The 24,285-nt window shown below is 40.5% G+C and overlaps 1 pseudogene; it reads right to left on the reverse strand.

The window, feature by feature from the left end:
• The window catches only part of LOC109098251, a 95,464-nt pseudogene that overhangs the window by 30,665 nt on the left and 40,514 nt on the right, over positions 1–24,285 (reverse strand).

Here is a 24,285-nt window from a genome sequence, read left to right on the forward strand (position 1 = left end):
GTGAAATGAGTGAAAGTGAAAGCACCTTGAGGTTCTTGACGGCCACAGCAGGATCTGTGAGGAAACTTTTGCCTCACACATGATCTCAATGCCTGCTCCTTCACCCGCTGCTCTAGATCATCCAGAGTCTAAGAAAGAGGGAAGAAAGAACGAGATTAAAGGAGAACAGAGGGAAAGAGAGGGAGGGAAAGTAAAGAGCACAGAGATGAGAAAAACATCTGCAGATAGACGGGAGGTGAAGAAAAAGCAAGAGACGGGAAAGAATATTATTGCGGCAGAAAGGCAGAGATAAGACAAGCATGTAGAAAAGAAAATGAGGGAAGAAAGAAAATTAGAAAGAGACTGGCAGATTTAATTTCTTTTGTGGGACTTGTTTACTGTTTTACCGTCCTGTGTGTATCAATAAAACAAGCGTGTAAAATTTAATAAAGTCTGTATAACCACAGGCTGCAGCAGGAAACAAAGAAACTGAGCTGAGCTTACATCAGCTACAGCCCACATCCCACATCCCAGATGCTGTCTTCTACAGCACACAGATAAGTTTTACCTACATAGATAGCATACAAAACAACATGCTATACACTGCTAAACCCTCAGTTACGTTAAACACAGCCTGTCTGAGTTGCACGACTCAGATTTTCAGGCATTCACTACATAGTGTTTTACAGGGATTGTGTCTGTCAACACTTAGAAGAAAAAAAAATGCTGTGTGTAATGCGATAAAAATCTGGCCAAGATGTTAACCTAAATCAAAGGAGATCCTTTCTTGTAAAAAGAAATGCTATTATCAGATCACATTAGTCAGAAGTAGGGTGGTTTCGATGTGAGGTAGGTTTCAATTTGATTCAAAAACAGAGTTTTTTTGCTCATTCAGAATAATTTAATTTGATTCGATACACACATTTCATTGATCTGAATCAATCACAAAAATATTTGGTTCGTTTAACAACTTTTCAAACTTGTTTATATGCATGTATAGGATTCTTAAAAAAGACCCCCTGTGTGGTCTTTAAAGAGATCAGTTTCTGGTTCAAACATATACAGTATGACTGAATTAATCTAACATTGCCCACTTACCCATTGTTTAGCATTTATTACTTTAGTTAACCGAGTGCAAGTGGAGGAGGTCTGAGCTGATGCAGACGAAACAGAAGAGTGTATGAACCAATGGGGCTCAAGAACATTGCTCCACTGTCCATATTTACAGGTCACCTACTATGCTAAATTTAGTTTTACATGGTGTGTTGACACATAAATAGTGTTGGCAGTGTGTACACAACCACCATATAAATGACAAAAATACTCCCCCACTATTTTTCTGAATCCCCATAAAATCATAAGCAGTGTCTCAGAACAAACCATGTGCAGAATTGTTAGCATAGATCCCACCCTGAGTGAGCTGCACCACATCCACCATGTTTTTCACACAAGCAGTCATTCAAGTAAGAAATGTCTTCTTACTAAAGCTATAGAAGTGAATCAGTCAAGAGCAGTGAGTGATTTTGTTTTTATTTGATTGTTTGGGTCATATAACAGCATAGGCAGCAGTAGGTACCGTATATTACGCTGCTGTCACTTAATATGCAGATCTAATATAAACATGCGATTTCTTTCCCAGCTGTTTACCTTCACAGACAGTGTTTATGTAAATTATGTGTGTTTTTGACATAACGTTGTGTGTATTTGACAGTTTAAATGCAATAAGACATGAAAGAGAACTTGTGACAGCTGCTTTCTGTGCGCGGTGCTTCGGATGTGTGCGCTCAGAAAACCTTTTATCAGAAGTTTTTGCACTGATAGTTTAAGGATCATAGGTTTAAAAAATGCATGCAACTACACTTTCGGCATGATAGACATGATAACCTAAACCAAACAGATGTTATCCGAGGCACAAGCTGTAAAGGCTCAGCCCTTTTCTGGGGGAAAAACGGGAGCTGAAACTTCACGACACATTGTTGAAGGGGACAACTGAGACTTGTATTACATCTTGTAAAAAAAGGGCATAATAGGTGCCCTTTAAATGCAACAATTACATTTATTTAATATGTGCTTATTTTATATATTGTTCAGTACTACTTTAATACGTTATGATTCCTACAACTGTTTTAGCATTTTAAATTGATTAATGACCAACTAAAAAAAAATTCATGCTTTTAAAAAGTCATATTTTAGGTCAAGATCAATATGTAAACGGATTTTGCAATAAGAAACAGGGTGAATCGTTTCCAAAAAAGAAATGTTGTCATAATGTTTCATTAAAATTTTATAATCCAGCTCTGAAACAATTGTCCTTTTTTTGCTGATATCATAAAGGCTGCCATATTTTTTCAACCACAATACTAAGTGAAAAACTCTGATATGAAATGCCAAAACCTGACATGATCCAAATGAAATCATGTCACATGCCCTACGTTTTTTCGTCTTCACTGAATATGCTGATTCACTTGGAAATACACGTGCATTTAAAATTTGTCGCATATAGAATTAACTGGGTTTTGAATGTCATTTCATGCTTTAATGACACTTGCATAACTGTAATGCATGCATAACTATGATGTGAAGGACTTTGGACCAATGGGGTTGAAGTGTGGGCGGGGCTACCCAACACAAGGCAATAAACATGGACCAACACAATACGCAGCTAGACAAAAGAGAACGGGAGCGCTGCTGGAATCCCTTGTATCCTCTGGTGCTCTTGGAAGGGTAAATTAGAAAAAGATTTTGGAAAAAAATCCAAGTCCAGGCACTCAATAGGATGGCAAAAGTTAAAAAGCCTTTAATAGTTGGGCTAAAAGCATTAAAACACCCAACGCGGTATCGGCCCATTGGCCTTCATCATGGGTGTTGGTAACAACAGACAGAATCACGCAATACTTATAGTTGCATTGGTTTCAGGTGTGCCCCTCTGGTACTTGCAACACAATTTTTGGCCACTAGAGGCAATAGTTCAGATAATGGCTAATACCAAAGGTCAACCATACAAATACAAGATAAGGATCTCAAGTGGAAAAAAAAAAGAGTATAACACCAATAACAAACATCTTGTGTACTCCACACAATTATATCCCTAAAGTCAATAAAATGTGTAGAGGCTAGTTTACCCATCTTACTTCTGAATTCATCTGTCAAGATAGTTCTAAAAACAACAGGAGAAAAATATTATTATGGGTCATTTTTTTTACAGTACATTAAAAGAACAGTCAAACAACAAACAAAGGGAGACATATTTGGATCTATTCCTTGAGGGCCACCAGTCATCCAGGTCTTAATGAGACTTTGACCTCTCACCTTTTTTGTAAAGGTTGTGTCTCAATAGGGACAGTGTATTGTTGTCCGTTTAATGTACTGTAATGCCCATAATACTATTTTTCTCCTGTATGTTTTTAGAACTATCTTGACCATTGAATTTCAGAAGTAGGATGGGGTAACTAGCCTACTACTTATTGACTTTAGGGATATAATTGTGTGGAGTACACAGAGATGTTTGTATTGGTGTTACTCTTTTTTTTTTTCCCCTTTGGAGATCCCTTATCTTTATTTTGGTATGGTTTGACCTTGGGTATAGCCATTATCTGAACCTAATGCCGATAGTGGCCAAAAATTGTGTGGCAAGTACCAAGTGGCACACCTGAAACCAATGCCAAGCTATAAGTATTTGCTGTGTGATGTCTGTTTGTTGTCCAACCAAACCCTGAGATGAAGGGCCAATGGGCCGCTACGCGTTGGTGTTTAATGCTTTTAGCCCAACTATTAATCGGCTTTTTTAACTTTTGCACCGATTGAGTGCCTGGACGTTTATTTTTTTCCAAAATCTTTTTCTACAATACTCCAGTAGTTAGGAGAATGGGTGTTACACCTCATCCTAACACACTGAGCAAATGATAATGGAATCTCTACGGGTTGTGCAACAGATCCGCAAGCTTTTCATGCAATGATTACTGCTTTTTAAAACATCTGTACTCGTAAACATTGTTACTCCACCAGAGAGGTGAAGACTTCGGTTGGGTGTTGAAATGGTGGCGATCTGGTCCACTTCCACTTATGGAAGAGCTGCACGCGGGTGGGGTGTGCATGTGGCTGAGGGGTGGATGGCGGGCGGACAGAAGGGGGGGAAACGCTGCCGGTTGGAGAGTGCTGGTGAAACTGGATCGTAGGACACTGCAAGCCAAATATCATATGCTTCGATGAGAAAAGAGCACTCGAAAAACATTACACACAATGTCTTATGTACAGACACTGAGACCGTCGAAAGAAAATTAGAAACAATCTAGTTGAAAGAAAAATGTGCGATAAACTCACCTGCAGGAAAACCAAGTACCCAAGGGACACTAAATAATCTGCCTGTTATGGTTGATTCACAGTTCACTCGGAACAGCTTTACTTAACAATTGGGGGATATGTGTGTGTGAGAGCAAGCGTGCAAAGTCCTGTGCTAAAAAGTTAAAACATCCTAAGAACACAGGTGTTAAAAACGAGAAAGAAAAAAAAAAAAAAGAGAGGTTGAAAATTTCAACTTTTAGCTGTTTATGTTAATCAAGGCAGTTCACATCAGATGACAGCAGAGGGTTTAATAAATATTTTTTTCCAATACTGAATGTCATTCACAGATGCAGAGAGCGTCGCCTGATTGACCGAGTCTGCTGAGGGGGGTGGAATTTGTGAAAAAAAAAAAAGGGCGAGGGGGTTTCAAAAGGCCAGAGGGTGGGGGGATCATTAGGTCAAAACTCATATTGTGAAGAGAAAACAAAAGCTCCTCAACAGATATAAAAATAGAGCAGGGCAATTAAAAATAAGAGAGATGATTTAAAAAAAAAAAAAAAAAAAAAGGAGAAAAAAAATGGAAGATGAGCGGGGGGCAGGGGGAGTGCAATCCAAAACGAGCCAAAAGGAAATAAAATGACAATATCTGATCGCAAAATGTCTGTGGAGCCATTTCAATGATTGGGGTATTGAACGAAGTGACTAGCATGTGTCTGGAAATGGGAATGCATTTAGATAGGCTCATCTTCACTGTGGTATACCCTTTTCAGTGATTAGACCTCCTGGAGAGTTCGGTTTTGTGATGTTACAGAATCATACAGAAGCCATCAAAACTAAATGCTGGTTGACTACAGGTACCGTTCACCTCTTTAATGTTTTTTTTTTTAATCTGTGTCAGATATCATGTCAATATAGTGGAGTAATTCTAACTCATATTTGTGTTTTAATTAATTCTGCCCTTTGTTGAATACATTTATTTCATACACATCCCGTCTGATTCGCCCGCTCTTTGCCTCAAAGGACGACAAACTCAACTTAATGAATCGCTGCGATTGTAATCAGTGATTGGCTATGTTCAATAATATGAGATTTTAAAAAAAAAAAACAATAATATTAACATAAGAATGCAATTCTTTCTAGAAAAAAAAAAAATATATTATATCGATATATTATATATATATATATATATATATATATAATATATACTATATATATATATATATGATATATATATATATATATATATATCTATATATATATATATATATTACTGACCCCCAAACGTTTTGAATGACAGTGTACTGTACTGTATATGTCTTTTTAGGTATAAATTTTATACATTTATGCATGCATTCACATAATCTCCAAGAGTTCAAATAATGAAGAAACACATATTCTAAATTAAAAGAACGTTGACACTTGCAGTTTGCAAAACAATCGAAAGTTGAGACACACTATAATTAATTTCATAACTCTTCTGTATTTTCTCTACATCCTTGCAAACAAAACAACCCCTATTGAAATCTGTGCATTTTCACATCCTTTTAAACTTATCTATGTTAGGAGTTTTTAAACCTATAACTTTTTAGATACCTGATATTTAAACACTAGGCTGATATCACCTCATTCTACAGTACATGTGTACTGTAAACATATATTGAAGTCAAATTGCTTTCACTCCCTCGTCTGAAATTTAAGTGGATGCCGGAATAATCCAATGTTTGTTGCAGAAAAGAACATTTTGCTCATCACTTTTCATAAACCTTGAGTTTTCCTCATAACATCCTTGCATTGACATCTTCATCTGAGAACAATTCAAAGCGAATGAGGATGTGATGAAAAGAGGAAAACCCACCACAATGAGGTTCCACATGCGCGCGGCTTCGGCCACCAGTGTGGACACAGAGCTGCAGCCTGGCATCAGGACGATCTATTATGGGCTCCGTGTACAGCAGGTCATACAGCAGCTTTGTGGCCTCACCAGGATCACCACTGAAAGAAGAGAGAAAAACACTTCTAAATATATAATCTATATTCCGTGTATTGAAGCCCAGCTGTCACTATTCATGAGGCATCCTGTCACTCCAAGCGCAAAACTGCATACCTCGACAAAAATAAATAAATAAAAAATGTACACTGTATCCGTTGCTACAGTATATGGAAAGACTTCATTTCATACTGAATCACTTAAGTAGAAATACATCTGCATGGGAAAGCAGAACCAAAAGAAGCAGACACAGATACTGTACAGAAAACAGCCCAAGTCCTCCAAGAACACATGCATTTGCTCATACATAGACCAAAAAACAATGTTTGTTTTGCTTAAAATGTGGATTTCCTCAGTCTTTAACACCCGGATCTGCTGACACATCAGCATCTTTTTTCCCATTTGTCTTAAAATTACTGTCAATGAAAAATCAATACCTCATTTAAATGATACTAGTAGGTTAAAGTCACAACTGATCATGTGTTGAGAGCAAACCGAGTTGCAGCCAGTGGCCTTGAGCACAGCCAGCATTTCTAAAGCTGGGCTTTTTTGTTGTTTTGGGAACAAAGAAAAGCTTAAACAGGAGCAAAAGCTATAAAGAATAAAAACAAACATGAGTTTAACATGATTCAAGGCTTGATTGGTGCAATCTCTGAGCAGACTCTCTCCAGACTCCCTGGCGGTCATCGGCAGAATCGTATCCCCAGAACGGAGACTTTGTTTAGGCTATAAATCTCCTCCCTGCTCTGACTTTCCAACCCTGAGGGAAGCCATGCGTGAGCCTCACTCTTTTAAAGCACCTGGGTTCCACCAAATCAAAACAACTGCAAAAACTGAAATCAAATTTTTCTAAAAAAAAAAAAAAAAAAAAAAAAACAGATTATCCTGAAGGTAGGAAGAACATTTCCTTATTTAACGATAGATTTGACTGATCATATAAGGTTCTAAGTAATTACACAGAAAACAAAACACAATTATTTAATTAAAATACAAATTGAGTAGCATGTAACAGAATGCCAGTAATGTCCCCCCTATTTCTCACTAGTGTTACTTTCGTTAACAAAAACCATGATACATGATAAAAAAAAAGTCAATAAACATCATTAAACACTAACTGTAACTATCTCAACATGCAATATCATTGAAGAACAAAGTCGAAGTAAAATATAGATTAAAAATTTAGACCTCTGCAAGTCTTCATGCTTGAGGTTGCCAGATGTCAACCCCCCCCCATCAAAGATTTTCTCAAAAAAGGACACATTTTCTGCCCTGCCTTTAATTTTCAATCTAGCAACCATGTGCATGGTCTCTCTCTACACTGTGGAAAAAGTGATGAACTATAATGAACTGAAATCCTTGACAAAATGTTGGAGTTTAGTGATCTCCGTTGTGATATTCTGCTCAACCTTGGTGCCAGAAAATATAAAGTTTTTGTTGTTTTAATAGGAAAACAAGAATATAATTTGGAGTTATTGAAATTTATATTAGGTTTTTCAGTGTTTGGTTGTTTTGAGGGAAGCTTCTGAGATTTACTAGTTTTTTCATGATGTAGAGATTGTGTTAATTTATATGATAATATAATAAATCAGGAAACTAGATGAGGTAAAATAAACCATTGTCGTATGAGTCAACATTCTCTTTATTTGTGCTTATAGGTAAAAGTGCAGTATTTATGATGAAATTTCTCAAATGGCAACATTCAAGACCAGTAATCACAATTATAATTTTGAGCAAAATAATTTTGATTATCAGTTTAACCATTAAAATTCCCAGACTTTTAGTCAACTAAAACTTGTCTAAACAAAAACAGGATAGGCTGACAAAATATGATATAAAACTAAAAAGGGCATTTGAGGCAGGCCCAGACTAAATTACAAAACAACTGACAAAATGAACTCTATGGACCCTTTTTACAGATGACATGTTTTTCTTCTTTCTTTTACTTTTGGAGTAAATGGGAATGTAAAAAATATATTTGTTGTAGTTTCTCTTCACTACTCTACAGGTCCAGTCCATACTAATAAGCATGCCCCCCTCGTACCATCACCGTCACCCCCCGGAGAGCGCCGTCCTCCGCTCCAATCAAGAACGGACCAGAACTACACTGAGCGCAGGTTTAATGAGACTGTTCTTTCTGTGTCTCAGGAGGGAACATCTGGGTCTGAATACCTAAAACCCAACTCAGATGAAATGTTCCTGCTCGCCTTATACCTCCTGATGACACAGCGCTTTCCTGCTCTCTAAATGTAGCTGTCCGTGGTGCTGAATCCTAATCAGACGCGGCCTCTCTGCATGAGAGTGTTTCTGTGTACATGTATTCATTCGGATCCACAGGGGTCCTGATTACATCCCCACCCGACCGCTGGGGATCAGAAAAGATGCTCTCAATATGTCCAAGTGCAGACGGAAGAACGGGACTTCATACGTCTATAAGTCTCACACCAGCTGCCTAATTTCTCTCATTTATCCATCTGCCCCTGTTTAAGCAATAATCATAAATGACCGTGCTTTTTTCTCTCTTTTGTCAGAGCAATCTGTGGCCTTATGTATTTGTTTGAGCAGCAGTGGTCTTGGTAACTGTTGTCATGCCAACCTCCACCCCCAGTCTTTCCTCCTTCTCCTGTATCTTTGAAGCGGGGTTCCAATGCAGACCCATTCCGACCAATCACGGCGAAGCTCTAAGCAACACCAAACAGTCACAGGGAATTAACTGTTTGCACTCTGCATGTATCTTTTTGTTTTTTGTGTTTTATTTTTTGGTTTGTGGTTTGCTTTATTGTGTGTGTGTGTGTGTGTGTGTGTATGTGTGTGTGCGCGCGCATGCGTGAGGCAGTATGCATTGGCATCTCTTGTGCGGGGGAGGAGGGACGCAGGTGGGAAAGATGGAGAGAAGAAGAGAGAGAGTGAAGCAAATGGAAAGATACGAACAGGGAAAGCGGAAGGTATATTGGGCCGCTATGAATAGATTTTTGCCAGCAAACCTCAGGTGACAGCATAACTAATATGATGCTGTCAAAAACATTCCTCTGTGCAGCTTTAATGAAGTCACACTGAATCAAGTACAAATTCCCATTTAAAGAACATTATGTTCATTAGGATCCACCAAACCCTTATTAGCATACTACAGCTGACCTAATATGCTGTCGTAAAATGGTAAATTTGCTCAGAAATCTCCTGTGAACACAAATCTTCAGCAAGCCACTGATAACGACACTCCACACTGTTTGAATAAATCACATCAACAGCAAGTAAACACTCTTATGGAATGACTAGTTCGGTGCACACTCAATTGCATGCTATCAAACAGTTCATATAATGGAAAGTAATTAAAGAGGCTCACATGCAGTGCTCACTTACCATACTGTCATAGTAGATTAATTCAAGCTCATAATCCGGAAGAATATCCGTTCTCTTGTTCACCAGATCCAGGGCCATTTGGGCAGCAGGGAGACAAGCCTGGCCACCCGGCCATCCGCCCGCTCATCGGGAACAGGGCTCCGATGTAGAGCTTCTTCTTGCCTAGAACCGGGCAGGGACCAGGAGAACAGTAAAGTAAGGGTGGCCAAAACAAAGTAGGAAGTTGATACCAAGCGCCGTCCTCTGCTGTGATGCTGCCAGGATAGTTTGGCCATAGTGGGCATGAGTGTGTGCCAACACAGTTTATGTTCTTGATGTTATTTTACATGAAAGGCAAGGCTGTAGGTTTTTGCCAAGAATTTTACTTTCATAAAAAAAAGTGTTTTGGACAGTGTAAATTTCAGTCTCCTTCAATGCTGAAATTAGTCATTCAAAATCTTACGTGAATGCTGCACTGTCAATTACCCCGAAGTCCTATAGATATTTAATATACTTTTAGATGCACTAAAATACACTTTTACATTTTCAACTTGGATGCGTTTAAGAAAAAAAGCCTAAACACAACATCGATGACGACTCAAAGTCATGTGGTTTGGATTTTTCTAATAAATGTAATAAATCTGCAAAGAGGAAATTAAAAACCAAAAACTATTAGCGTCGCGTTAACAGGCTCCGCGTATTGAACTATTGCGCACGCTATAGTGTTTACATGAACGCTTATAAAATGTACTATGTTCCAAAGTTTTAAATAGCCGACATTAAGCTCGCGAATGCAACTGATGTTAAAAGTTAACGTGACGTTACAAACAGTCTAAAGGTGCGGTTTAAAAAGTAACAAGAGAGTACATTTACGCGAAATAACGTTAACGAGCGGGAGCGCTAAAAATAATAACAATCTGTCGTCTCAAGAGTTTTTCGTGCCGTAGTCTTATACTCACGGTTCTCTCGAACCCGGAACGAATAGTGTACAGAAATGAACGTTACGTGTTCGTTTATGGAAAGCGGCTCGTTATCCACGATCCACTGGAATCTTCTGTGCGCGTCTTTTATGAATTCGGAGTGAAAACCTGATTAGCGCGATATATCTTTGTGGCTGATCGGTATAAAATCCAGTTAGGAAACAAAAGAAATGATAAACGAAGTCACGGCAGTGAGTGAGTGTGTTGTGTTCGTTGGATGCAGCAGGAGACTGAGTGAGAGTGAGTGAGATAGAGAGAGAGAGAGAGGAAAAAATGTCCTGGTTTATAGAGAGACAGCGAGCGCGCGCGCGAGAGAGAATGTGTATGTATGTGCGTGTGAGAGAGAGAAAGTGTGAGAGAAAGAGAGCTAGAAAGGAGTGTGTGTGTGTGTGTGTGTGTGTGTGTGTGTGTGTGTGTGTGAGAGAGAGAGAGAGTCGTAGATGTGTGGGGCTCATTTTCCTTCTCCGTTTCACAGAGCACTTTGAATTTACAATCCCTTAACACAACCACTCTGGTTTATTACCCACCAGTCTCCCCACCTCCTTTCCGCCAACTACACCCAAACCATCAGATCCACATTTTTCTTTCTCTCACTGTCTATTGCTCAGAACCTAATTACAAACGCATTTTAATTCAATAACGTCTTCCTTCCCGCAATTGCATCCTTGCATTTTCAGTCACAGTTTAGTCTGTTTTCATGTCACTCACTTTTTGTTGTTGTTTTCCAATCAATATAAGTATTGAATGTATCCTGAACCATTCTAGATAAAAACCTGCTGTACCCTACATTATGAATCACACGCTTCATTCCTCTCTCCCACACACCTTCATCTCCACTGCACCATCTATTTCTAAACTCCCAGCCACCGCTCACACTAATCCTGCACCTTGCAGCAGATACATCATGGTAAACAGGATCCATAGAGGACTGACTATGTGTGCCTGACTGTAGTCTTCAATAATGTATCTCCAAACTGATGGGCTGACACCGATCCTTCGCTTCCTCACCTTCCCCCGAACCCAATGTTATTCCACCGAGTTGAGGGCCATTTTTCTACACGTTCATTGGTTTTGGTAACACATTCGCCCTCTCACTAATCCTGAGAGTTGATGAGAATCGCTGCAGCAATCTATCTGTTTTCTCCTGCTCCGTTTATACCCATGACTGATCTTGTAACTTCTCTTTCTGCAAAAACACGGCACAAGCCCGGATACATCACATCGATACTCAAAGTTAGGGGTGACATGGGCCATGATCAAGCAGACTTTGAAATGAATAATGAAACTCCAGCCAGAAACACGAGATATCACTTTCGCTAGATGCCTTGGGAAATTCAGATTGTTACACCGATATATTTTCACTCACAATCTAGCACAAAGCTGATTAGCGAATATAGAATCTACATGTTTTAAAATGAGTCATTTTTTTGTTTTGTTTTGTTTTGTTAGGGAAGCACTTTAGGCTCAATGGAAATGGAATAGCTGCAGAGGTTTCTGGCCACCTTTCTGTTTCTCTCTCTCACAAACTGTTCTGATTTTCACATTCTCTCCAATATTAAAACCCACAGGCACTGGTTATATATCAGAGAACTGGTATTAGTTTAGCAGCTGCTGCAAGTGCCCTGGGGTTGTGCCACAGATGAAATACACCCCTGTATGTCTGGTGCATGCAGAGTGGCGATTAGCCTCCAGGGTGGCTCTAGCCCACAGTTCTAGACTTGTTTACCCAAAAGCCTATAAATTCTAAAATAAACTCAGAACTTCATGAAATTAGGTAAGAATATGCAACATATGATTCTAAACAAGCACGCCAACTTTTATGGTGATTGGCCAATAGGTGGCACTATAACAGTTATGAAGGTATAAATTATATATTTCTATACGGGGGAAGTCATGGCCTAATGGTTAGAGAGTTTGACTCCTAACCCTAAGGTTGTGGGTACGAGTCCCGGGCCGGCAATACCACGACTGAGGTGCCCTTGAGCAAGGCACTGAACCCCTAACTGCTCCCCGGGGGCCGCAGCATAAATGGCTGCCCACTGCTCCGGGTGTGTGTTCACGGTGTGTGTGTGTTCACTGCTGTGTGTATGCACTTTGGATGGGTTAAATGCAGAGCACAAATTATGAGTATGTGTCACCATAATTGGCTGTATATCACTTTCACTTGGTTGAATTTTAATACTTTTACTGATATATAAGGCAAAAGGCCTCGGCCTGAATCAACCAAAATAAAAAATAAAATAAAATGCACAAAAGTCATCATAACTATTTGTCGCTTACTCCAGTGTTTTATGTCATTGGAATCCTTGGATCACACAAAAACACATTCCTCCAATTTAATTTCCATCATTAAAATAATTCCAGCATATTGATTTTTTTTTAAAACTACTTTTGTGAAATAGTGCTAGGTTTCTCGCCTGATTGCAAACAAACCAGTGCACCAGAAATCTCTACAGATGGAATTAATCAAAAAAACTTTCAATTCATCGCCACAATGGTACAACAAAACAAGTTTACTTAAGACTATAGAGGGAACGAGTTAGCGATAGTCTGGAAACACAGTCCAAATGTTGTTAACTCCCTTCTTCTTTAGCCAATGAACACTTTGATGATTCATTTATCATTTCAGTTATTCACAGTGATTCTTATGAAAGGGATTCTGAACTAATTGGTATGCTAATATTTATGCTGCTGTCTCTGCTGAGCTTCAGCTGCAAGCCATCCAGACAGATCAGCGTCGGAAACGCTTCGGGGAACGAGAATGCCCACGCCGCCAGACTTACAAATCTCTGCCTAGTGTGGGGAAACTGCACAGCTATGGCGAGAGAACAAAAGAGCCTGGAGTGGATCGCATATCTAGTCCGTTAAACCTCACAAAGGTCAAGGGCGTGGACCAACCCACAGCATCGCAGAGGCCGCCACACCTCTAGTGGAGTGAGCCTTTACCCCCAGGAGAGAGGGGAGGCCAGAGGACTCATAAGCCAAGGCAATGGCATCTACTATCCACCGACTGAGGGTCTGTTTAGTAGCTGGAAGACCTCTCTTAGGGGGACCATAGCAAACAAACAACTGGTCCGCCCTTCTCCACAGGGCAGCTCTGTGGACGTATGTGTCCAGTGCTCACACTGGACACATATAATTAAGCTTCTGCTGGTCTGGCTCCCTAAAGGGAGGAGGACTAAAGGCCTGGAGTATGACAGGCCGTGGTGTAGACGAGGGGACCTTGGGGGGATATACTCCACTCGAGGGTAAAGAAAAGCTTTGCCCAGATCGGGCGCAAAATTAATGTAGGACGGGATTGCGGATGTGGTTTGTAGGTCCCCAACTCTCTTGAGAGAAGATATCACCAATGAGGAAGGGGAGAAAACAGTCTTTATAGTGAGAAGGTGATCAGAAATCTCCTCAATTGGCTCGAATGGAGGATTACAGAGAGCCTCTAACACCACAGCCAGGTCCCACGTTAGGACACAAGAACGTACTGGAGGCCTCAGCCTCAGGGCACTGCGGAGGAAACGTGTAACCAGGGGGTGTCTGCCCACTGACTGGCCACCGAGAGGGGTGTGGTAAGCCGCAATGGCCGCCATGTAGACCTTCAGGGTGGAGTGGGTCAACCCTGTGGAGAATCGGGCAGTTAACTGAGTTGAGCTTGCGGTCTCCGCACTAAGAAGTGAAAAGCTTCCACTTCAAGGCATAGTTTACTAGTTGAGGGAGCTCTGGATTGGAGGATGGTCTCAACTACCTCATTTGAGAGACTGGAAGCTACGAGTTGTGCCCCCTCAGAGGCCACACCCATTACTTCCACAGCTCCAGGCGGGGATGGACTATAGTTCCCTCCGCCTGTGAGAGGAGATCCCTCCTGACGGGAATCTCACATGGAGAGCCATCGAGGAGGGAAATCAGAACCATACTCGGCCCGGCCAGAATGATGCTACCAGTAGCAGCCGGACCCCGTCCGGCGCACTCTCTCCAGAACTCCCAGGAGCCGAGCGACTGGGGGAAAAGCGTACAGATGAAGCCTCGGCCACGTCTGTACCATGGCGTCCAGCCCCAGTGAAGCTGGATGAGTCAGAGAGAACCAGAGGGGACAGTGCGATGTCTGGCGAGTCGCAAACAGGTCCACCTGAGCCTGGCCAAAAACTCTCCAAATGTGCTTCACCACCTTGGTGTGAAGCCGCCATTCCCCGGGCCTCGGCCCCTGCCTCGACAGGATGTCTGCTCCCAAAATTGAGATGCCCAGGGATGTGAAACTGACCCGCTCTCAGCGAGAGGAGTTTGTCCTGGGACCACACAAGGATCTGGTACGCTAATTTGTACAATCGGCATGAGCCCAGACCTCCTTGGTGGTCTATGTAAGAGACCACCGCTGTGTTGTCGGTGCGCACCAACACATGGTGACCTCTTAGGTCTGGGAGAAAATATTGTAATGCTCGAAGCACAGCCAGCATCTCCAGGCAGTTTATGTGCCATGTGAGATGGCGACCACTCCACAGACCATGGGCAGGGTGGCCACTCATGACAGCATCCCAGCCAGTGAGGGACGCGTCCGTCGCTAGTGTTACGCGGTGACAAGAAGCTCCCAGCACCGGGCCCTGAGGTAAGTCACGACAATTCCTCCACATGTCCAAGGCACGTAGGCAGCGCCGCGTGACCTTGATCATGCGAAGTGGGTTCCCCTCGGGGGAGAACCCCTTGGTTTTGAGCCACCACTGTAGGGGTCTCATGTACAGCAGGCCAATAGGTATTACGTTGGACACAGCTGCCATCAGACCCAGCAGTTTTTGAAACTGCTTGACAGTGAGTGACTGGCCTTCTCTCACTCTCGCGACTGCTCAGAGGATCGTCTCGATCTGAGCAGGTAACATACGTGCCTGCATCGTAGTCGAATCCCACACCACACCTAGATAAGTGGACCTCTGTAATAGAGAAAACACATTTTCGTGGCGTTTAGCCTTAACCCCAGCTTGTTCATATGATGCGAGAACGATTTCTCGATGCCGAACCGCCTCCTGGTCTGGCAGGCTCCGGCGTGGAGGTGGCGGCTTAGTCTGCAGAAAGCGATCATCCAACTTGCTTTTCTGCGGTTTAGCCTTTTTCTCGGCAGGCCAATCGATGTTCAACTTGGCCACGGAGCGAGTAACCACTTCCAACACCTCCTCATACTGGGGCGATTGAGGGGCGAGTCCTCATCGACGCCCACCACGTCAACCTCCTCAGAGGAAGACAGGTGAAGCGCAGAGCCCGCTCCCTGGGGGGAAGTAGCGATGGAGCGTGCTTCCAATCCCTTAGAGCGGGCACTGGATCTGGCAGGTGAGGAAGAAGATAGGGACTCGCCCGTCTCCATTCCCTCTGCCAAATCCAGCTGCAAACCCCACGAGCGAGATCACCGCTCCGCCTTTCCCTCTGCCAAATCCAGCTGCAAACGGAAGGCTCGCAAAGGCTCCATCCATGAAGAGAGCCTTCCCGGAGCGGAGAACATGCAGGGCAAGCCGACTCGAGAGCAGACTCTGCATGCTCTGCTCCAAGACAAACAATGCACAAACTGTGTGTATCCCCACCCAAAATGTAGCATGGGCAGGGAAGAACAGTCAGTTTGAAACGCTGTTTGCCCTCGCCCAAGTGTTTGGATTTGGAGGGTGGTTTTGACATTGTTTTCGAAGACAAACAACACTAAATAAGACTGACAGAACAGGTATTGTACAGGCACACACAGAGCGCTTGCTGAAGACAAAAGGCTAATGCCGGCTTTGCTGCATGTGCTTTTAAGCTTCCTGGTCTCTGACATCACCCGCCTATGACATCTTGCCCATCCATTGGACTGATTACACACGTGATTCAGAGCGGTTCACGCTGGGGGCGTTCCCTGAAGCGTTTCCGACACAGCTCGAGTTCCTGAAAAGGAACCTTGATTTTCTAAGCAGTATGATGTCATAATGCTCAGGCCCTGCCCATGTATTTAATGTATTTCAATTGAATCCAACATTTCTATTTAAAACTGGTTTTATTTTAAGACTAAGAAGAGAAAACCTAAATTGAAGTGCACGATTCATATTGATAAAATTTACAGTATCTTTATGAACAGAAATCTATTGGTTTTCATTTGTGTTTGAAGACGAACAAATGTTTTAATGGTTTGGAACATCGTTATGATTCACTAAAAAGAACTAGTTCATTAGAGTCATAGGTATACACTGATTGTGCTGCATGTTTTTGATTAATAACTGGCTGTTTAGAGTCATTCATTCAGGAATTGTATTACAGTGGTTTATGCTGTACCTAATAGTTTGGAACGTTGTGTCGGTGAATAAATAATGACAAATTTTTTCACCAAAACCTTAATTATAATTCAAAAGTCCAGAACACAGTTAGTGATTTTGCTATACAGACCAGTAATTAAAATTAAATTATCATAGTTCAAAATTAAGAGAAATTACCACAACTTTTTGTAATTTCTCTTGGGACCACTATCTCTTTCAAAATCTGAGAGATAAATATTCCCTTTTACTGTCCTTCTATTGCCATGTCTTTCTGTGTATTTGCATTGAGAGGACTGAGTAACATGTCCCGGGCTGCTTGGAGTAGGATCACGACACAGCAGACTGGATATCACCAGAATTAATATGGATATCTGCACATGCTTTTTGAGAAGAATGTCAAGGTTGAAAGCAACTGGGGGAATATGAGGCAAAACTGCCTCTCGAGAGAAGTCTCGCCACTGTCATGCACAGCCCTGCAAAGCTGTAGCACGTGGAGGTCAGCAGCTCTACCCCACACTCCCTCTGCATACACAAAGAGCTGGCAGCAGGCTGCCAACGTCCCTGTGGGCCACCTTTCACTGTCTCTGCCAGTAATTCAGGCACCTGATGCATTCCATTGCTGCCTTAATGGGACCAATTAAGTCACTTTCTTCAGATCTAAAGGCATGGATCATTTTAAGATACAGCCATATCCACACTGTCTACTGGTTCGTGGCCAGTCAAATGGGATTGATGTTAAGATAACTGCACAATTCGACATCTAATCCGAGTTTAAATGGACCTGCAGCCTGATATCCTGTGTTTGATGGGCTCACACTCACAGTTGTAGGAATGATCTAAATCTCTGTCATTGTGTTCCTGTTCTCTGAACCTTAAAAACACAGATGGGAATTGCAATGAAATAAATGTTTTTGGTTCCGCTTCTGGTTCCTAAATGGTTCCATTAATGACTCGTTTAATACTTTTTATGAATAATAATTTGGGGGGTGAGAAGAGTGATGTCTTCTTAAAGGCATACTAAAACAAAGAAAAAAAGTGGTAATATTTATAAAATACTAATGATACAATGCATAATGGGTATTACATTAACAACCAGTCAGTATAATGGTGTATTACTACATTGCTACATTGATTTAAATCTCTCAGTTAGTAAGATTCTCTAAAACCAACAGACTTATAAGATTGATTAGTTCGAGTGCCATTTGTTAGAGACTACACTGTTTGTGCTGTATGGTTTTGATTCACCAAAAAAAAAAAAAAAAAAAACGACTCATAAAAGTCATTAGTTCAGGAAAGGACTACACTGATTATGCTGCAGGTTTCTGATTTACTTGAAATAACTAGCTCATAAAAGTTATTCATTCAGGAATTGAACTTTAAGTTGTATGTTTTTAATTCACTAAAAAGAACTGACTCCTCATTAAAAAGAACCTGCTCACTTGTTCAGAAATCAGACTACATTGACTCTCATGAGCCAGTTCATTTTAGTGAATGTAAAACCCAAAGCACAGGAGCTGGACAACGCTGGTTGAGCTTTATGTTGTAGATTCATTAAAACAAACTTACTTATTGGTGCCATTAATTCAATAGTTGGACGACACTGATTTTGCTATATGGGTTTGATTCACTAAAAAGAACCAGCTCATGAGAGTCATTCATTATATAATCAGACTACCGATTCTCGACACCCAACTGCACGGTTGCCATAAACATCCATGTGTGTTTATTTCAGGTGCTGCAGTGAATCTGGCTTCTCTTACCAAAGAATTCTGCCACCATTCCTTAAGTGAAGGGCAGCAGCTCCACAGCCCATTTAACTCACATTACTAATATGCCGGGGGCTTGGAATTACAACCAGCCTTAATACAACAGGATTGAGCTGCAGGGTGTTAATGAAAGTACCTGGTTTGCATTTGTGCAAATATTTCTCTTAGTAGGCCAAGTTGGGGAATGTGCTCATAATGGGATACAGCTAACAAAAACACACATGCATTACAGAATACAAGAGTGTTTATTATTATCTTGCCCACAAAACACCTAAAATCAACCGTCAGGGTATATTTAGTCATTAAACTGTGGGGAAAATGTCAGAAAAAGCTGATAAATGAGCTCTGCTGTAACCCACCATCAAGACAGATTTTATCAAAAGAAAATGACACCCCATTGACACCATATTCATAAGAAAGACTATAATTTTTTACGAAGAAAGAAAGAAGAAAGACATCCTCTGCAATTACAATCGATTCTTTGACCTCCACGGACCAGCGGAAATGTGCGAAGTGACAGGTGGTTGCTGGGTAATGATCATGGTCGCGTAAGTCGCCGGGCCATGCCACGGCTGCAAGGTCACAGTGGGACACTGTGATTGGCTGTTCTGGTTGCCAGGTCACAGCTGGGCAGCTTGATTGGTTCTTGAGGTTGCCAGGTCACCAAACACATGAAAGCAGGCAGGCAGTTGTAAGGCACCAGTGATATGCATCACGTTTCTGAAGTGCACAAAGGAAGAACAAAATTGTCTGCTGTTATTTTTCATAAGACATAGTTCAATAAACGAAAGAGGGTCAACTCAATATGCGGAGGAGAATCAAAACCAGACAAACAAAAAATGCCTGACTTTGAGTAAATAAATATCCAATCCCCTACAGATGGTTTGTGGTGCGATCTCAGCATCCAGCCAAAGACTTCCCTCTCATCACCTCAGTGATGCTTTTATTTTCCCGCCACGGAGTGCGTTCTCCAAACAGATTTGTTAGATTTGACACCAAATTTTATTTACTGCTAAATGCCAGAGTTCAGAATTGCATCGTGGCCCATTCCCCAGGCCTCCCAGAAGTAAATGAATCGTAGAATATTAGGAGACAGATCACTCAGCCATCATGATAACTGAGGAGTCGAGGCACATTCAGACATGTAGAAAAAAGCTCTGCTCGCCACGCTCTTCCACGACATAGAAGTTTTAATCCGTGTCTGTGTTTATCACTTTGATAACAAAGCAATGTAAGAATCTATCCGTGCCGGGATTGTGGCACAGTGAGCAAGCCGCAACTGCATCTCCTGGCTGCTCTGTTGAATTGAAGTGTGAAATATGACCAGGCACTGCTTAATAACACACCTGCTGTTTTGAACGTCTGTCCCTCTAAACTGCTAGCCCACTGATGGTTAACGCTCCTGGCTAAAATGCGCCAAAAAGCGGTGTGTGGCTGCTTTAAAGCATGCGGGTTCTTATAAATTACTGTTAAACTCAGTCTGTCCGGTTCATTCAAACACATGCAGTTTCCCTATCAGAGTGTAATTATAAAGTTTTTCCATTGTTTGCATCTGGAACCCGCTACATAGTGGACAGCAGGTAACGGCAATTTCTGACAACGTCTTTTAAGTCTTGCTGAGAAAATATTCCAGTGCTCCATTGCTGTCAGCTGTCATCACCATCGCCTTTGTTGCACTACATGCTGAGGTCGCATTCTTTTTCTACACTTACTCTGTAATGAGAGGAATGACAACAAAACTACTTGACATGAATGCATGCTAGATTAAACTATGTGGTTTACAGAATTTGGTTGATCTCCAAACTGTCTCCAGTAACTGCCTACTCCACCTCCTCCTTCTGGTTTGGATTTGGCTGCATTTACACTGCAAGGCCTAATGCACAATGTCTGTTATATTCACTTTTGATATTTTCAACTAATAAATAATACACATAAAATTTACGAAAACCCCACTAAAATGAACTATAAATAACTATAAATCACTAATCCCTGTAAATGCCGAAATGACCTCAATGAATAGAGCTAAGAATTAAAAGAAGAATTCAAACACAGTTCAACTGATTTTTCTAAGAAATACTTTTTTAATACTTTTAAATTCACTGTAAAGACATTTATAACGCTACAAAATATTTCTTCCACAGATAAATGCTGTTTTTTTTAACCTTCCATTCAAAGAATGTAGTTTTTATAAAAATATTGATCAGCACAACTGTTTTCTACTTTGATAATAATAGGAAATGTTTCTTGAGCAGCCAAATCAGCATATTGGAATAATTTCTGAAGGATCATGTGACACTGAATAGTGAAGTAATGATGCTTAAGGATATTTAAAAATATATACTTTCAAAAAACAGTTACTTTGAATTGTAATATTATATATAGATATATATATATATATATATATATATATATATATACTATATATATATATATCTATATATATTCTATTTTTTTTCTGTTTTTGATCAAATAAATGCAGCTTTGGTGGGCATAAGAGACTTCTTTGAAAAAATATAGCCAACCAAACCCCAACTTTTGAATGGTAGTGTATATCAGATTTAAAACCAAATATGAAGTGGCCCAATCAGATGCCAAAAATTCTGATTTCACGGGTGTTTTTGTCATTGCTGCCATCTCCAAAGTTTCACCTCTGCAGCTATTTATACTTTCACCCTACCTGCCCCTTTATCTCCTCCTCCCGCTTCTTATTTGGCTGGATGTAGTAGCATTAATGTGATCTGCCATGCTTCAGTAAAATAAACTCTAATCTCCTTGGCTCTATGGGTAGAGTTGGACCCTCTCTGCTATTCCTGGCTCTGCCATCCCTCATGTTTTATGGTCCATCTCTTATGATGTGCTTGTCATTGGAGCACTCGTTTCATTGTTCGAGAACCCTTGTGTTTTTGCACCTTCGATGAATAGGCAAAAAGGAAGAATAAGCAGGATTTATGGTGAGGTATTTTCAGGGTCTCCAAAGGGAAAGCGAGAATCCGAGGGAGGGAAGACATTGATAAACCATGTAACAAGTTAGATTTGATTGCATCAGCATCTTCTCCTCAAAGCGACTGGGGTGATGCGTGAAGTGTGCGGCGTGTTATGAAGAGGCTTGTAAAGTAACTCCTCTCATTGGTTCTAATACACACGTGCAGCTGGGATAATTGGGAAAGGAAATTCACATAAATGACATCGCAACCTGCTTACGCCACATTCAATGCATTTTTTTTCTCTTCCGGCCGTGTGATCGGCACAGTACAACTCATTATTTTCAAATAGCCATCAGGGGCAGAGAATACTTGTATTCAAATCAATGGTCACATATTAAACGTACACAAGAGCTTGACAGGGTAATAGAGAAAGTGTGAGTGGGATACGTTTAGAGAAGGAAAGAGGAAGGAGGGGGGAGAGCCGGCAGCTGAGCTGGTCTGGAGGATTAGGATGCTATGTGGATCATTTCTCTCAAATGCAGGCTACAGGTGAGCTACTTAACCTAGGCGTTGCTGACGATCAGCTGGCATGATGGAGGTCAACAGAGACACAGATAAATCACAGAACAGATGATGCCGGGTTCACCACCCCACTTTCAGGGCACTGCTGCCTTTCCAACACGCAATCTGGGATCATCACTTTCGTTCATGCTGACATGTGGAGGTGAGTGGATCTGATTTCAGGATTTCTGTGCTACACTTAACCCTGGGGTTTTTTGAACCTTGGGTTAGGGCCACTTTTAACCCTGGGTTAACCAACAATTCACACTAATTCGGTGGTTATAATTGCTTTTAACCTGGTGTACAGTATGAAACAACACTTCTAGTATGTTACTGTAGGGTTCTTTAGTGACAGCCTGTGACAGCTTGTGTTTAGATTCGGCAACAAATCGCGCTGTAGATCACTCAAAGTGGAAAATGCTTCTATTCCGCATTTTTCTTTCTTTCTTCTTTCTTTTTTTTTTTTATTTTTTTTACAAATTCAGCATAACAATTTGAGTGAAAAGTTATGGAAAGAAAAATTATACATTAATTAAAGAATTTCAGTGCAGAATTTTTAAATGTGCTTTTTTATTATTTCATTTTCATTTATTTATTTATTTGAAATTAGTCAAAATCCTAAACTGTTTTTTATTAATTGGTTTAAATTCAATTCTAAATTCTTGTTTTTCAATGTGGATGTTTAAATATTTGGGGTCGTATGATTTTTTAAAAATGTCTTTAAAATAAGTTTTTTTTATGCTTACCAAGATTGCATTTTAACAAGCATTCCGTAAAACTAATCGTAAAACAGTAATATTGTGACTTTACTATTACAATATAAGATATCTTATATAAGATATATAAGTTTTCTTTGTAATATATTTTTAAAATGTAATTTATTCCGGTGATGCAAAAGCTGAATTTCCAGCAACATTACTTCAGTCTTCAGTGACTCATGATCCAGCAGATATCATTCTAATATGCTGATTTTGCTGCTCAAAAAACATTTATTGTGTTTCTTAATATTTTTTTGGGAACCATGATAATTTTTTTCAGGATTCTTTCATGACAGCATTTCTTTTAGAGAAGTATTTTATACTATTTTATACTGTACTGTCACTTTCAATCAATTTAAGTGTTTATTAGATATCTATATATCTATCATATATATAATATATATCTATATTATATATATATATATAGATATATATAAACACACATTACATTATATATATATATATATTATATATATATATATATATATATATATATATATATATATATATAATATGCATATAAGGATGTTTACAATGTCTTTGCACTTTTTAAGTAAATCAACATATAGATGTATATGGGTACATTAATATATTAATACAGACTGAGACAGAAGAAAGCATTTGACCATTCAAAAAATTAACCATTTCAGCTTCAATTACCAACCCAGCGCTTCAAACAGTGTTCAACAAGGAACATGATAACCCAGGGTTCAAAAATCCAATATGGTATATGAGATACTGAGTGTGCTGTCAGGGGAAGCTGCTGTGATGAGCGTTGCACCGTGTTGAACGTCACGGTTGGTGTTACAGATGTGTCATTTTCTGGAAGTCAGCGTGGCAGGTGTCTTAACGTATGTGATGGAAGTCAGTCGCTGTGGTTGTGTTGTATTTTGGGTGATGTGTGTGCGGTGGCAGGTGCAGGGACTGGGGAACATGGACAAGAAAATAGCAAACAGGAGGTTTTCTGACACACTGCTGTAGGTGCAAGCCGTTTCTGCAATTCCAGGTTGTAACATACTGTGTTTGCTTCTGAATAATTTATCAACACTTTTAAATAAAACGCGAGTCAGAAAACGAGGAGAGCTCAAGCTAACCCTTGTGTATTCTCTATGGTCTCATTCTCCTACCCGACTGCACACGGATTTCATAGACTTCTGTTGAGAATGAGATTAGGTCCACGGATACAGAAAACCGGTTCCAGGTTTGAGTGGGCGAATGTCATGTAAATGCCACTGGGGAAATCGATCCAAAGGGAGACCTTTTTCTTGGCTACCCATGAAATTATCACACACAGAGAGAAACGCAGCAGCACTAAACAGACATTCAAAGTTGCATAGAAACACATACACAGGATGAATTAAAAACATGCTCTGACGAGCAGGGTGCCTTTCATTCACACAGACACTGAAAGGCTTTCATGTGATGACCTTTTACATACTGTGAGCTCCATCGATAGGTG

Source organism: Cyprinus carpio, unplaced genomic scaffold (assembly GCF_018340385.1).
Source record: "Cyprinus carpio isolate SPL01 unplaced genomic scaffold, ASM1834038v1 S000006747, whole genome shotgun sequence".
Classification (NCBI taxonomy): Eukaryota; Metazoa; Chordata; class Actinopteri; order Cypriniformes; family Cyprinidae; genus Cyprinus; species Cyprinus carpio.